General features: G+C 39.4%; 1 protein-coding gene across 1 annotated transcript in view; it reads right to left on the reverse strand.

Moving 5' to 3' along the window:
* The window catches only part of GRIN2B (glutamate ionotropic receptor NMDA type subunit 2B), a 421,771-nt gene that overhangs the window by 106,453 nt on the left and 299,227 nt on the right, over positions 1-16,091 (reverse strand). The window lies entirely within an intron of this gene.

The raw sequence follows: 16,091 nt of genomic DNA on the forward strand, positions 1-16,091 counted from the left end.
ACAAGATGCACCTGAGAACCAGGGCTATTGTACTGTACACAGTGAACAGAAAATGCTGGGGGCAAAGGGAGAATGAGGGAGAGGCATTTCACAGAGAGTTCTAGGCACAGGCTCATATATTAGCAGAAACTCTGGAAATAACTAGAGTCAGACCAATGAAATTGTCTTTCTCTGCAACACCTGCACCTACACTCACCCCATCTACCCTGTTGGCCACTCTGATCTGTTGAAGAGTTCCCTCATTGGGAATTTCCATAGGCATGCTCATTACAACCAAATTAGTTCAACTGTGCTGACAGTAATTCATGTCCCTTTACCATAAGGGCCCAAGGAATCCATAATGATTAGCTCTGTGTGTCCACAAGACATGCTACTCTGGAGCCTCAGCCTGATGCTACTGTGAGATGTGTCTCTGCTAAGAAGCAAAGGGGGTATCTTATTACTGACATGAGGTCCTACAGGGCTTTGGAGATATGGCCAACAATGACTTCCTAATATTACACTGAAGGGGAGAAGAAGAAAGCATCAGGAGGCAACTCAAAGTTATATTAATTGAATTATCTTAAGCAAATGATGTTATAAATATCTAAAGGGTCCTTGGCAGAAAAAAGGTTCCACATCCCTGGCTTAGGCAATGATAAAGATGATTAGGCATCATAAGCCAAACTCTCATGGATTTCTTCTCACTTTTAGGGCTGCCTGGGATCTTTTAAGCCTCTCATTCTCTGGTCTTGTGTAGCTTCACAAATGTAACCAGGAGGAACCCTTAAGATAGATACTAGATAACTAGAATCTCAGAATTCAAAGAAACATACATAATCAACTAGCTCACCACTTCTTGCAGTTTATACTTCCTGTCTATAGCATCATAAACTTGGGCCTCACAGCTCTTTTTGAATACTTCCACTGATGGTGAGTTCATCACTACTCTCCACCTCAAGGTAGCCATCTCACTGCTGCCTTGCAAGCCCTTGAGCCTGGTCTCCTCCTTAGATATTATACCATTTTGTTCTACTCCTTCTTTCACATGAGAGCTCTTGAAGTATTTGAAGACATTTATCATGCATCCCTAATAAAATAAATATTAATCTTTGAAGAAAGCTTACGCTCATTTAGGTTGCACACTTTTAACGAGATCGGTAAGAGAGGTTGGATTATTTGCCCAATGTTCCACAGCTAATTGGAAGCAGAAATAACATTTTAAGCCACATTCCCAGTCCCATGCCCTCTCTCCCGTACCATCCTGATTCTCATATGCCACATTGGGTTTAGTCTCCCCAGATCCTTCATGTAGTTATCATATGCTATGGCTTCAAGTTCCCTCCATTATCCCTTGGCTGCTCTCTCTGGGCACTTCCAATTGATAAAAGTGTAGCACCCCTAATTCAACCCAATGCTCCACAGGGCATGCATCCCCTCCATACCCTGCACTGCTCCTCATCTCTCACTCAGTGATGCTTGCTCAAGCCCATCACTAGTTAGAAGATAAGAGTCATGTCTCCTATAGTTTTCAATAACTTCAACCAAATCCCCATATCATTCATTTCAGGGAATATAATTACAAAGGTATAAAATAAAATATTTTAACAAACCAGAATTTGAGTACACAACATAATTTACTTGGGAAATATGTTGTTACTACAACAACACTGCATTGCTTAGAATAATTTCTAGAAATATTCAGAGGTTTATAAGATGTAACAAATTTACTTTCATCTCTTTTTTTAGAAGAAAGCAATAAAGGGGAAGACAAAGGAGGAAAGAAGAATAGGAAGGAAGAAGGGGAAAGAGAGAGGGGAGGGAGGAAAGGATAATTGGGGGAAGGGAGAAAGGGAAAGAGGGAAGAAAAGAGGGAGGGAGAGAAATAAATTACTTCTATCACTCTGATAATTCTGAATTTATCTAAAACAGCACTGAGAGTATTTAAAAGAAAGTGTCCACTTCAGAAGGCAATTATAAAAGTGAAATTCAAGAAAGACTTCAAGTAATAGGCAGCATGAATGGAATAAGTATATAGCCTCTCATTATAATTTATTTGAAGGGGACAGCATTGAATTCAGTGTATAAGTTGAGAAATTCAAACTTTGAGAAAATAAACCACTAACAAGCAATATAATTGACCTATAGTTAAATTTCTTTAGTTATTTTTGCTCCAGATCCTCTGATTTTTCCTTATAAATTTTTCTCTTTCTGAGATATTCATCTTCTTCCATCTCAACAGGTTCATTTTATTTTATCTAGGTATTTCTTGCATATTTTACACTTATCAAAAATATTTTAAAAATTGTATGATAATATAGAAAATATTATTCTCCAAAGTATTCTTTAATCATTAATATCCGTTAGTACTACTTAGATTAATCATTCACATTGTGTTTTTTCTGAGTAACTCCCTCTGACATGCCAACATTTAGTTATTAGTGAGGAGCTTACAAATATTCACCCGCCTTGCACAAGGATGCCCACTGGTAATGAAAAGTGTGGTCATTTCTAGACATGTGACCTTGGCACCTGAACCTCAGCTTTTCTTCTTTAAATGGAAATACCATTTTTACTTCCAGTTTATCAGATACGGCTATGTGATGATCACATGAAATAGTGAATAAGACGACTATGTAAAATATGATATAAATATAAGCTTATACAATAAAAAGACATTCAGAAAAAGAATACAGTGGCATGATTTGACTACCTATCTTATTTTAGACTCAGGAAAAGTGCGATGATTGCATTTAACAAGACTCAATTATCAATGGAACACAGTGGAAGAATGGAGATTGCATTCCACATATGGAAGATACACTAGGTCAAGTGGTGATATTAATCAATTTAACTTTCCATAAAACATGAAATCTCCCATCTTTGCATCTGACTGCACTTTGTCAATTTTGAGTACGACTTAAAGCCTTAACAGTTCCAGGTGTAACCCTCGCTAAAGGGCTAAACTATAAGATTTAGAGATACCATTGCTATTTTGTTTTACTTTAAATGTGTTGTCCTCAGTATTCAATCAGAAAGCCTTGCTTCAAGTGGCAGCCAAATTCAGATGCTCTGCCTATAAGACTCTAATCCGCTGAAAGCCTTATCAAGGTTTGGTATTTAAAAACTAGTGCTTGATTTGTCTCCGGGATGTAGTTTGACCAACAAGAACCCTGATGGCCTGTCTCAAAAGTTCCAACATTACATAAATCTCAAATTGCTAGAACTAGAAGAAAACTCAGAAATTATCCATTGATAACTCTACTTTTAGAAAGAAGAAAATAGGTCCTAAGTTGCTACCCAACTTTCCAAGGTGAACTTGACCTGCTTGTTCAGGACTTCTGATAGTCAGTTCATGGTTCTTTCTGCTGCATCACCAAGTGAAGTGAAATCAGGTTTGCAGAGCCCCAGATGTGCATTATAGTATTCTCATGTCACATAGGCCCTAGACTAGGTAGATCCCTAATATGGACTGCATAAAATAAAATCCGTCTCATTTCCCTCTTGACTCCTGCTTGTAAAGAACCTTAGAACCCTGAAGGGCTCAGAGCCAATATATTTGCTTTTTATTGCCAAAGTCATACTCCAGTAGGTTTAACAGGGTCAAGCTGAGGTGAAAAGCCCTTGTGTCTCTTTGACTTTGACCATGACACTCAGAGCTCATCCACTGCACCACGTTGATACCTAAAGCAATGATTTAGCAGTATGCCCCATGTGGGAGGTGTCCCAAAGGGCTCAGCTAGAATTTTCACAGCAAACCAAAAGTCCTGGCACCAACAATGCTCATTTTGCCTTCCATAGGTACAAGGCTCTAGATTTTTTGTTGTTGTTAATGTCCATTAATGTGATAATAAGGTAAGTAAGTCACTTATCTCATCCAATCCTTTCATTTTCAGATAAAGCAGATGATGTCCAGAAGTGTTTGGTGGCTTTGCTGGAGAAAGGATCCAGGGGTCCTCACCCCCAGTGCAGCACTCTGTCCACTCACCACCATGCCTCAAAAATGGTGAAATGGTTCATAGCTCTGAGTTTCCATTCTCCAGTTATTATGAGAGAGCAATAAAGGAACACAGTTCCAGGCAGGAGACTTGAATTCTTGAGCCCTTGTTTATAATGTTCCTGCTCTGAAAAATCTACAACTATAATCATGTCTTTGGTGTGTCATTTACCTTTTAAAGCCATCAGCTCCCTCACCTATAAAATACCATAGTACCTACCTGATGAGGGAAGTTCAGGGATGCTCCTTTGACATGCTCTCTGTCTCTACATTTCATCTGATTAATACTGTGGCTATCTATACTAATAAAAGGATAATTAGACCAGGTTGACCGGATGTCTGATTTCTTCTGGACAAAGCCATGGTGGTGGGGGCCGAGGCAGAGGCAGTTAAGGGTGATCAGGCCAGCAGGGGAGGGAAGTTGGGGCCTCGATCAGGCCGTCAGTGGGTTAGGGGTGATCAGGCAGGCGGGGAAGTGCAGTTAGGGGCGGACAGGCAGGCAGGCAGGCAGAGGTGGTTAGGGGCAATCAGGCAGGCAGGCAGAGGCAGTTAAGGGTGATCAGGCAGGCAGAGAGTTTAGGGTGACCAGGCAGACAGGCAGAGGGGTTAGGGGCAATCAGGCAGGCAGGCAGTTGAGGAGGTAGGAGCCAGCGGCCCTAGATTGAAAGAGAAATGTCCAACTGCTGGTTTAAACCAGCAGTCGGACATCCCCTAAGGGGTCCCCAATTGGAGAGGGTGCAGGCTGGGCTGAGGGAACCCCCTCCCCCTTCATGAATTTCATGCACCAGGCCTCTAGTTACATTATTAAACTCCACCAATGGCAAAACTGCAGATTTTCAAAAACTCTTTTTCTGGTCTCTTTTTAGAAATTACTATTTTTGCCCTGGCTGGGTGGCTCAGTTGGTTGGAGTGATATGCCATACACCAAAAGGCGGTGGCTTCAATTCCAGGTCCAGGCACAATTCCAGGTTTTGGGTTCCATCCCCAGTTGGAGTGCATTCAGGAGGTAACTGGTTGATGTTTCTCTCTCTCCCTTCCTCTGTCTCTAAAATTAATTTTTAAAATAACATATCCTTGGTTGAGTATTGAAAAAATAGAGATTGCCATTTTTGTGGACATGTCTTCTCTTGAAAGAATAGAAAACAATTTCCTAAAGGATTAGAAATAGTGAACTTTAAATCATTTAAAAGCTCCCTAATTAGAGACCAGTACTGAGAGAAAAAGGTAAGGATATTTAAAAAGTAGATGTTTGATGTTACAGTTTGGTAGACTAAATAGACATTTCTGACTTTTCCCCCCAACTTGAAAATTCATAATTATTAAAATGAACCCCAAACAACAAATCCAGTGTAATGTGGTCACTGTGGCAGGCCACATTCAAGAAACAATTCTCCTCTGGCCTTACCAATGGGACCTTCTGGGTCAAACCCATAAGAAATATCTCATTAGTAAGATATCCTAAACTCAAATGACTGACATAGGCAATGCCCCAAAATGCTGGTAGAAAGAAAATAAGGAAAAAACAGTCATTGGAAGAGGAAAGGAATGCAGTATGCAACACACACACACACACACACACACACACAAACACACACACACACACCATCATCCCACCACCACCAGCAGTAGCAACAGTCAGTTCACGGTGGTATTTAAGAACAAGGATGGTGCAGTCAGACCACCTCTACTCAAATCCTAGATCCACAAGTTCCTAAGTTATGTGTCAGTGTTTTCAAGGCACATTAATTATTCTTGCCAGCAATAGTTTTCTTCTTAAGGAAAGGGGATTTGCAGAAGTTTTAAAGGTTTCCTTTCACATATAATGTCATGTATAAAAATATTAAATTATGCTGTTCTACAAAATAATTAGAAATAACAGTTTCCTAAGCTGTCAAATTCAGTCCTTTTCTCTTATTTCTGCATAGTGATACCTAGTAGAGAACCTCAAGAAAAACGATTTTAAAGAGCAGATTGTAATATTAATTTATAATTACTTGAGACAGGTTAAAAATAGTTTGTCTTCCAGTGGATTACAATTTTTCTCTGAAATGGTATTTATACCATTAATTTATTTTGGTATAAAATAATTCATTTCAAATCATAAAAGGTTCAAGTCCAGCTAGTCCACATCTTAGTTATTTAAATTCTAAATTCATAGTGTTAAATGAATGAGATATTTAAATATCTTGAAGACTGACTTATACATTTAATAAACTTCCTCTCTCCTGTTGGTGGTGAGATTGTGCTTTGGCCTTTTAGCAATCTGGATTGAACTGCTGTCATTGAGGGGGAAATGGTGATGTGTCAATTCACCACCTACTGCAATGGAAAAGTCTTCTCATGCCCCTATGCCTAACAATGAAAAATTTCTGGGAGGTATTACCTGAATTCTGCTTCATGACTGAATGTCATAAATTACTTTTTAAAAATTTATTTTTTTTATTGATTTCAGAGAGGAAGGGAGAGGGAGAGAGTTAGAAACATCAAGGATGAGAGAAAAGCATTGATTGGCTGTCTCCTGCACACCCCCTACTGGGGATCGAGCCCGCAACCCCAGCATGTGTCCTGACCAGGAATCAAACCATGACCTCCTGATTCATAGGTCCACCCTCAACCACTGAGCCACACTGTCTGGGCTGAATTACTTTTATCTGAAATGCAAGAACATAGAGAAGTATTGTGGGGCAGTGCCCAACAATCTCTGCTTGAATATAAGAAGGTAGAGTACATTAACCTTCCTCCAGAAAGATGGTAATCATTGAGTGGCCCTGCCACCAGCTGTGACAGCCTTGTATCTACCCATTTGTACCCTTTCACCAAATGGGATCAATGTGGAAGGCCACAGCCAGGGGGCAATTCTCCTCCGAGCTTACTGATAGGTCCAACTGGTAGGATCAAGCCCAAAAGCGTATTCTCATTAGTAAGATATGTACTACACTCAACTGAATGAAAAGGCCTGGATAATGCCTCAAAATGCTTAGTGGTGAAAAATGAGTAGAAAGAAAATAAAAGCAAAAACAGAATAAGTGAAGCAAGAGGAAAGTAATACAGTATCACTCAGCAACAATAATAACAGGCCATGAAATATGGTAAGTAAGAGCAAGGACACTGCACTCCGATGATCAAGTCTTTCATCCACCAATTTGGAAACTGTGTTACCTTAGAAATTACTTAAACTCTCTTTGCCTTTGTTTCTTCACCATAAAAATGTGACATAATAATAGTACCTATCTCATAGGATTATTGTGAGGATTAAATGATTCTGTACTCAGAAGACTTTGAACTGCACTTATCTGCCCCTGTACACATGAGCCTTATGTTTTAATTGATGTTGTTGTTACTATTATGATTACCTTTTTAATATATCACCTGGATATTAGAGAATGCAACAGTTTGCAGGAACTTTTGAATCAGTCTAAGCTTTCATATTTAGAGCTAAATACACTAAGGCCTGGGGAGATGCTGCCAACTCTTTGGTACATTAAATTCAAGTCTCCCAATTCATGGGCCTCCCAATTCAGGCATTCACAGGGGGTCTTGAAACATATCCCCTGCAGGTAAGGGGGGGCACTGAACCATCAGGATAGTACATGTCCCCTCATTCCCACAATATTCCAAACTATTAAGGCTTGGGAACATTTGTTTTTTCTACCATGATTAGTGACCTCTGTAAGGTATTTTGCAGTGGGGAATCACTTAATCATACTACTTCAATATAAAGCTCACTTGCCAAGGAAGGCAAAAGATGAGCTCATATCCCCATCATTTTAGTCTAGAATAAATGACTCCTCAAAATGACCCCCATCTGACCTCCCAGAATCCAGCTTTAACACCATGTAATTCTCTTTAAAATTCTTTTGCAGGAGGTACACTCATCTTGAGTGTTCCTTAGAGAACTTAGCAATGCCACATTTTTATTCCAATTAATTAAGTGTGCTAAAGCTGTTTCTCATTCAGGGAACTGTGTATAGAACTCAGTAATGAAAAAGAAATCCTCCTTGTCCTCACCCAAAACCCGTAGTCACCTCTGCTATGAGCAAGACCTGCTAAGGTGCTACGGGAAACGCACTTTCTAGAGGCAGACAAGTGCAACTACCCAGTGGGAAGAAACCAAGTAACTCTTCTGGATAATGTTATTGCCGCTGGAGGTTTTTTCCTTTTAAGTTCATATTTCCCTGCTATACATAAGTTAAAAATCACTTTTTGTTTTAAAAGCACTGAATAAAATTCTTTTCCTATAGATTACGTGCTCGGTATGCTGCAATACAGCCCGGTGCAGGCCATCCACAGTCAGTGGTGGGACATTCCCAGAGAAAATGCCATAACAGCTCCAAGGCTAGCTGATCACTGAGTACATTGCTATTTCTTTTTTATGCCTAGGAATGATTTTAAGGTAAAGACTTGCCTTTCTGACACCTATTTTAGTTCACGAGCTGGCAATGCTATTCAGGGACTAAGCCACAACCAGCCGAACAACGACTGGCAAAGATTTCTCTAGGACGTTCAACTTTGCCCTGAAGCCTCTTCCGTCTGGTGAGCTTTCCAACTTATCGAAAGAAACGCTGGGCAGAGAGAGCAAAAGTAGGTTTACAATTGTTCATATGGAAAATAACACAATAATCAATAAATAATAACACAAGAATAAGCTCTGTGTTTTGCATACTCACAGCTGTAAACCTACTTTTGCCCCTCTATGCCCAAGAAGCCCTTGGTCTAGAATCCAAAGTGACCTGAGCATGATATCAAGGGAAATGAATAAGGAGGCCTTTCTCTTCCTTTTGGCCTTTCTCCAATGTCCTTAATTTGTTCTTCCCTGTACTGGAGCCCCTCTCTACTCTTTCTTATACCTTAAGCGGTCAACAAAATCAACACGTTGGCAATACCTCCATACTCACCCCTCCTACACCCTCTGTAGCTACCATATGCTTAATTTCACAACTCCCTCCAACAGCTCTACTACAGGGTGCAAAAGAGGTGAACAAACGAATTACTGAGATGGCTTCAGTTGCAGGACTGAGAGTGGATGTTGTGAGGAATTAACAGTCATGGGAAAAGGGTGCTATGGGAAAATCCTCCAGTAATTGTTGGCAGGGGATTTCTAGAAAGACCTATAATTGAATGTAAGGGGGAGAGGGTCAAAAGAGGAAGGGTATGCCAGAGACAGTGTATGGTTTCCAATAGATAGTACATGCATGATGCCTGGGTGAAGATTATGTCTTTCAGGGTCATGGGCGTTCCATAATTATGTCATGCTACAATGACAAAGAGTGGTGAAGGCTATTGACTCGTTCAGAACCATATCTCTGTTTTCAAAAGAGCCAGTTATGAATCACACCTGCCATGGGATAAAGTCCTTTCACATAGGACTTAGAATGATTTTTCCCTGGCCAGTGAGGCTCAGTAGTAGAGCATTAGCCCAAGGACCAAAGGGTCTCAGGTTCAATTCCAGGTCAAGGACATAGGCCTAGGTTCTCTGGCCCAAGTCAGAGTACACGTGGGAGGCAACCAATCAATGTGTTTCTCTCACATCTCTTTCTGTGTGTCTTTCTCTCTCTCTTTTTCTCTCTCCACCTCCCTCCACTGTCTCTGAAAATCAATGGAAAAAATACCCTCAGGTGAAGATTAACTAAAAAATGATTTCTTGAGTCTAGGGTCCAAGGAAAGACCAGCAGAAAAAAATGCACCCACATCCCAGCTGCAAAGTGGGATATAATATGGGAGTAGAGAAAATGAAGTGTCAGGAAAATTAGCAACAAGGAATTTATTAGCGGGGCTCCTGTACCATAGTTTAAGACACAGCTTTCTGGGGCTAAAGTTAGTGGGAGGACCCATCCCTAAAAGTATGATTGGGTTTGAAGATGCAGGAAATGTCTACTAGTCAATAGTAAAAGGGATATCATAGACCTGAAAACAGTGAGATGAAGTGTGTAAATAAGAAGAATACACCAAGATGAAAACCATAATGGGAAGGTGCTGGCCAAACACCTGTGTTGTTTAGGAGTTGTTCTAACTCACAATCCTTTATGGCACTGTTTCTAGACCAGGTTAGAATACAGAGGTTGGGGGAAGATCAAACATGTTTAATTAGTTAGTTAGTTAGTTAATTTTAGCTAGTGACTTAGTTAGACACCCATTGGTCTTTTCCAGTATTCTAAAATGGGCTTGACCTTTGAGTCAGGTTTTAAAGCAAGGTGAGAGCAAGAATGTTTCAAACCAAACTCATTTCCCTCTTCCCTCATCCTCAACAGGACAGCACCATGAACCCCAACTGCACCTTCCCAGGGAAGCTGAAAGAAACGTGTAATCATCTCTCCCTGCTGTACTGTGTGGGGGACAGAACTCTGCTGTTCCTCCTTTGTCAGGGAATCCTAGCTCTTTCTCTCTCTGTAGGGTGCTGTTTCCATGGAAACAGGATCTTTAATGCTTCTGAAATTACTGTGCATTTATACCATTAACTATTTGTTGACCAGGGCAGGTCACAAAGAGATTTATTTTCCAACCTGTGAAAGGTAATTCCAGTTTTTACATCTTTTTACTGCAATTACTTTTTAAAAAAGTAATTGACACCGATGCCCCTATTTCCTCACCAGAGCTCACTCCTTTTGCTTCTATCATTCTACTAAAACTGTTATTACAATGTATGTCATCAATAATCAAGGAAAAGTCAACAAAAATAAAATAAAATCAGTAGACTTTGCCTCATTGGCATTCTCCTTGACATTATAGAGTTTCTAAGAGTTGACACACCCAAGTTTTCAGCAACCCTTCTTTCACTTGCGTATTTGTTGTTTAAAGTAGGATAATTTTTGGTTCTCCTTATACTTCACAAACCCTTTCTCTCTCCTTTTCCATACATTTTCACTTGAAACTCCCTAATTTCAGGGCCAAGACTTTTTACTCCTGTTCTCTCCCTCTGAGCATATTATCCATCGACACTCACCTTCACACCAAGGCCTCCAAAGTTGCTATCAGAGGCCTGTTTCTCTCTTGATTTTCAGTTTGATATTTCTGATTAGACCATTCTACCTGAATGCTCTGATATCAGGTCAGACTTCACATGGCCCACACCAAGCCAGGTTGCTTTGTCTTTTGGCAACAAGTTACCACTCTTAGAGCTTTAAAATTCTGGCATAGCTTTGACTTCGCCCTCTCAGTTATAATTTCATCTTTACAACATTAAAAAGCTGGCTGTTCTTATGAGCTGCATTTTTACAACTAGTCAAATCAGTTAAGATGTCAGGTGTAGGTTAGCATTATGTACAAAATAAGCTAATTGATATTTTTCCCCCTTTTCAGAGTTCTGTGTCCTTGAAGTACATAAATCTCATAGCTTTCTGGCCTATAGGCAATGTGAAATTGTTTGGAAGTCATATTTCTGCTCTGAGTCACTCAAAAACAACAACATAAAACTCTAACAATGTTACCATTCATTGAGCACATGCTAAGCTCTGTTCTAGATGTTTTGCATTATTTTAAATTCTCACAGCAGTGCTACAAAATAGTGGATCATATTATAATGAATGTCTAGGTTGGTGGCACTGGGAGTTGATCCCATTCAATTCTGAGTGATTCTAAAACCCATATTCCTTCTACTGCCTCACACTAAGAATAATGTTGTCCAGAGAAATAGTCAGCAGAGAGGGAAACAAAGAAGTCCGAGACCTCTAACTAGATATAACTAAAATCTAAACCCAGATCTGAATGGTTCCAGAGCCTGGGCTCTTAGTCACTATTTATACCACTAATCAGTAGTCCATCATTTGTTCTTAACTATCCCTAAGGCTAGCATCATAAGAGAGGTCTACAGGGAATAGGGTGAAATACATAGTTTCTCTACAGACCTAAGAAAGACTAGAGCCACATTGGTGGTAGGAGACACATTCACAGAATAACAATAGAACTCCTGTCTCTAAGGGCTGTCGATCTGTCATATTTCACAAGGACTAACACAAAAAAAGTGAAGAAATGGAATTAATTTGCCTTATACGAAAACAGGAGACAAACCATAAAGCAGTCAGCTTGACTAGACTTATGGAGGAATTAATTCTTAGATCATGCTCTGGGAGGAAGTCGGTATAAAGGTCTACGACTATATTCTTGGAATTCTTGTCAGAAGCAGACAAGAGTTAGAATATTTATTTAGCTCAGTTAAGATTAGAAGAAAGTTTATCCTGGTTTGGCATAGAATATCCAAGCTCTCCCTGAACTTAAAATACAGTGTTAAAATATTTCTTTGGAGCTACAATCAACTCTCAATTACCCTCAATAAGGGATGCAGAACCATACTGATGTTCTGGACAATCAAATACATAGATTATTCTTGGTGCATATCCTGCTGATCTCTTCATGGGTTTAAACTGTAGAACAGCCCCTTCCTCTGGCAATGCTTTCATTACAGGTCCCATCAGGCTACATTATCTCAGTTCTTCTCCTTATCTATGATTTGCCTTCAATGCCTTCTTTGCTGGCTGCTTTTATTTACCTTTTCCCTTCTTTGAGGTGTTTTAGGAAATTCAGTGCAGATCTCTGTTCATTTCAGCCATTCTCAGGAGTCCATCTCTTCCTGGAAGGGGGTGAGTCCCAATTCTATGCCTGTAGCCCTGACCTCTTTCTCATCCCCCACTTCCATCCCATGCTGGCCATTTCTACTTGCATTTCTCTGTTACAAATCCATGGAAATGGATTTGTTTCCCCTCAAAACAGATGACTTTCTAATTTCCTCTCTCATTGAGTTAATATTTATCAAGTACATCAGTAGAGATTCAAGTACATATTTAGCTTTATTCCTTTAGCTCTGAAATTTCCCAGGTAGCCCTGATATCTTCTTTTTCTTAGTTTCCCACACGCAACAAGTCCTTCCAAACCTTCCTGTTTCTATAAAACAATTCTTGCATTTGTCCCTTCCTTCCTACTCCAACTTTCATCCTCCTACGTTAGGCCTTTGTCCCTTCATACCCAGATACCTCGGCCATCTGCCTTATAGCAATTGCCTTCCACATTCCAAATGCCACTTGCACTTCACCTTACTCTAAGACTTCTCATTGGTATGTGTTTGTTGTTCAAAAATCTCTAAGATTCAGTTAGATTAAACACCTGCCCTTAGTCAAGGCATTCTACATCCTGGCCCCATCTCTGTTTAAGTTCTCGTGTCCTCTATATGAATCCTTGATAAAGACAAATGGTTTCTTCACTGTCCCCTGAACATTACTTGTACTTTCCTGCCTCTTCCATTTTCTCTCAGTTGAGTGTAATTCAAATTTTGCTCATGCCTATGGACTCAGATAAATGTTTAGCCTTTCTCTACACCTTGACCATTCAAGGTCCCTTTCTCCTCTTCTCTACTCCTGCCCTTTTGAGCCTCCAGTCTACATTTCAGCATTTCATTTATTGTTGACCTGTCCTTTTCGCTCCAATTGTTACCTAACATATACTAGTATATGTGTCTGTATCTTGTCTTCCATGCTAGACAATATTCTATTAGAAGGTAAGAATCAAATCTTGCCCTTCTATTATCCTTTACAGAATACAAATTAATGCCTTGCTTGTGGTAAGTTTTCAATAAATGCTTACTGATTTGTTTCGAACTTCCAGGAGACTAGTCTTAAAAGCCTCTCTTCCGTTTTCTCACTTCCCACTCCCACATCCACCCTTCTATGTCACTCTTCCTTTCTCTCCTCTCATTCTCTTACATACATATATATACACACACACAACTGACATTGCGTATTAATACCAGCACTGACTATAAATTCCCTGTGAAAAAAATTGACTCTTTTGATAATTGATTTTTAAAAATAATAACTTCTAAAGACTATATACTTACAATCTTTCTCTCTTTTCTAAAAAATGTATAAAACAAAATGTTGGCTGACTTCAATCTTACAAGAGCTCTTTTTAAATTACTCCCCTTGAATGTTCTTCTCATTATATTATCTATAAAAACATGTCTGCAACTTATTCAAATCTTATTCTATATGAAAAAAAGAATTAATATTGGTATTTCTGGCAATGATTTTTTTGGTTTGAAAAATAAAAACATTGGGGAATTCTAAAATATATGTAAAAAATAATATTTAGATGTTTTTTACCCATGTAAATTCACTTTGTAAGTTTAGAAGCAGAGAAAAATAAAACTCATTTTGCTTATAACACTGAAATGAGAATATCTTTAAAAAAGAAACCAGAGAAAAATGGAGATTTAATTTGTTATTTGTTTTCTAGTATTTTTCAATTTTTTAAAAAAATATTTTTACTGATTTCAGAAAGGAAGGGAGAGGGTGAGAGAGATAGAAACATCAATGACGACACAGAATCATTGATTGGCTGCCTCCCGCACGCCCCACACTGGAGATCAAGCCCACAACCTGGACACGTGTCGTGTCCTTACTGGAAACTAAACCATGACCTCCTGATTCACAGGTCAACGCTCAGCCACTGAGCCACACTGGCCAGGAATATTTTTTTCGATTTTTGAGAAAAATGAAAATATTCTCAGGGAGGGGGAGATACTTTTTTCTCAATGTTCATATGGTTAGGCACACACAAAATCCCTTTCTCACCCTTTCCCATTCCCCAGCTCCCCCCACACATAGCAAAAGCAGAAAACAAGGTCTGTTGAATATCAGCTATTCACAGTGAGATATTGTCTTCATTTGGCCCAACTCTTGATAACCCAGCATATCAATATCTGCAGAGATGTCTATGGGTCAGTGCAGATAATGAACAACGTGATTATTTCATGGATGGGAAATTAAGAGTTGAGAACAGTTCAGACTCTCTCCTTTGTAAATAACATGAGGACACAAAGCAATAGTGCAGGTGAAAATCAGAAAGGTGTAATTAATACATCTCTGAACCTCAGCAAAGGTTTAATCCCTGTGAAAATCGGAGAGAAGTTAATTTGATTAACAGTTGCCTGAATTCCCTCAAATCATTGAGCACCCTAGCATAAGTTAGAGGAATTTAGTATTTGAGTGAATTTCCTTTCCTCTCTTCCAATTATTACCAAGTTGTTCTGATTATATGAAGTTAAGATACATTCAATGTGCCTAGGGGAGAGAAGCAAAACAACTTGAAGATGTTTGATGTTTTCTATTACAAAAGGGGGTTAGGGTGGGTGTATAAGACTGGAAAGAAATTAAGAGAGGAAGAGAAGATGAAACAACATGCAGCATGCTGGATAACATTTCCATGGCAACCACAGTACATGCATAGGGAACTGCCAAAATAAGTCATGATCCAAGATCCAAGTAAGTAGGTGTTGGTGGGAAGAGGAGATAAGAACTCAGCAATGGACAGAAAGCTCCTAGAAGAGATGAATTATCTTTGCAAGTTTAACTCTTTTCCCATTCCTTTTTCTAACCATACCCAAAGCTCCAGTTTAAGTGAGAATGCAACTCAACTGTGTTTGCTGCCAAACTCAAATTTTATCCAGGAGTGTTTTGGGACGATAGGAATGATGCCTAAGAGCCCTTAGTAAAGCCAAAAGAGAAAAATCTTGAGAGAGGTAAATAATTTCCCTGTAGCCATTAGCTTGATTTCCCGACTTTTTTCAGTCATTTTCACAGAAAAAAAATTGTTTTAATTTTTATAGGTGGCTTAAAGAGGGAAAATAAGATTGATGGAAATATTGTGGGATGTATAAAGATAGGTACAAAGTTTCTACATCAGTGGTGTAGGCTGCCTACCCATTGGTGAAACACAGGCAGAAGCTATTCGTAGACATAGTAAATATGTCTCTGGAACAATTAGATATTTGAAAAGATCTTTTCCTGAGACATTTACTATTACCCAGAAAATAATATATAGTTCTTCCTTAACTTTAGGGGGTCACATGTAAGAATGATCAAGAAAGCCAGGATTTTTGTGCCCTCCCACTGCATGTGCACTACACTGGCTTCCCCACAGAGGTCTACACCAGGAGGCTGAACTGGGTCTCTGACACTCACTTGGGGAACCTGTTAAAAATAAGGGTCTCTGGGCCACACCTCAGAGACAGGTATTCAGTATGCAGGAAGAGGGCCTGAGAGTATGCATTTTAAAGCTCCGTGGTGGTTATGCCGTGCAGACATACGTGGAACTATCGATGAGGCACACTCCCCTCTTCCTGCTCTCT

This window comes from Myotis lucifugus, unplaced genomic scaffold, assembly GCF_000147115.1.
Source record: "Myotis lucifugus unplaced genomic scaffold, Myoluc2.0 scaffold_10, whole genome shotgun sequence".
Taxonomy (NCBI): domain Eukaryota; kingdom Metazoa; phylum Chordata; class Mammalia; order Chiroptera; family Vespertilionidae; genus Myotis; species Myotis lucifugus.